This window comes from Poecilia latipinna, unplaced genomic scaffold (assembly GCF_001443285.1).
Source record: "Poecilia latipinna isolate Pla-1442-1.1 unplaced genomic scaffold, P_latipinna-1.0 Scaffold647, whole genome shotgun sequence".
Taxonomy (NCBI): domain Eukaryota; kingdom Metazoa; phylum Chordata; class Actinopteri; order Cyprinodontiformes; family Poeciliidae; genus Poecilia; species Poecilia latipinna.
Window position 1 is genome coordinate 7,214 of NW_015113263.1, and position 1,040 is coordinate 8,253.

At 40.2% G+C, this 1,040-nt stretch overlaps 1 protein-coding gene across 3 annotated transcripts in view; it reads left to right on the forward strand.

Moving 5' to 3' along the window:
- Positions 1 to 6: 6 nt before the first annotated feature.
- Positions 7 to 1,040, forward strand: part of LOC106954330 (oocyte zinc finger protein XlCOF8.4-like) — a 7,395-nt gene continuing 6,361 nt past the window's right edge. For 2 of the 3 annotated variants that reach the window (XM_015043742.1, XM_015043745.1), the window contains exon 1: positions 7 to 817. The gene's annotated coding sequence lies outside the window, so the exon portion shown is untranslated. The remainder of the gene's footprint in view (positions 818 to 1,040) is intronic. The other variant, XM_015043743.1, reaches the window with a different exon arrangement.

A 1,040-nucleotide genomic window follows, 5' to 3' on the forward strand; every position in this document is an offset into this window, starting at 1 on the left:
AAACATAATTTATTTGACCCACAGATGGAATCCAACCCATAACTATATTAACTCTTCATATTACCTATTTTATCATTTTACAAGACATTTCATACCATTGCGTTTAAAACAGGACAAGTCAGGTTTTTTGTCAATTGTGCAGAACCAATGGAATTAAAATGCTCCAATCCAATCATCTATTATTGATATGCATGAACATGGGTCCATTCAGCTCAAACATCCCCTTTTTGTGTTCTGCCTCAAGGCTCAATTATGGGATCAGAGATTTAGGAGTCATTTATCCGGGATAAATTTGTTCTCCAGTGTGCATAGGAAGTATGTGAATGATATACTTCCTATTCACTTCCTATAAGAAATTATGTGATAGAATGGGAAAAGGTGACGTTGCGTGTATGTTTGTTTTTTATATTATGTATATGATCCAACAGATGGCAGTAGCGCAAACTTGGATGCAAGCTGCCGCTTCAAACTAAGGAAGTAGTAATCCAACTTCCGGTTAGCAACCGCAAGAACCAAAAATCAACTCTAGTTTCGTTCTGCTCTTCATTTAAAACTTTCGTCACACCTTGCCTCATTGTCTCTGATAATATTTGAAGTCTACCATTAATACCGATGTGTGTCTATTTTAACAGCTCTAACACCCTGAAAGACACCAGTTAGCCTCAGAGCTAACTGGTCGGAGTTAGCCCGGGGGCTAACTGGCTTTCCCCTTAAAATTAAGTAAGCAAAAAAAGATCCACACGAAGATTTTTGGACAGTTACATTGGACTCTGTGGCCTTCAGCTCTTCTTCCACCGAATAAAAGTAAGAATATACGGTAAGAGAAGAACTGAGACAACACTTACTAGCTATACTGACTGCTAGGCGCTAGAACACGTAAGCGCGTCCGCCATATTTAGAGGGTAAACAGCGGCCAGTTATAATGAGAGAGGCGGTACTGTGATTTTAGTCCAATTCGTAGTCCAATACTACAGTCTACTGCAGGGGTGTCAAACTCCAGTCCTCAAGGGCCGCTGTCCTGCAGTGTTTAGATGTGCCAC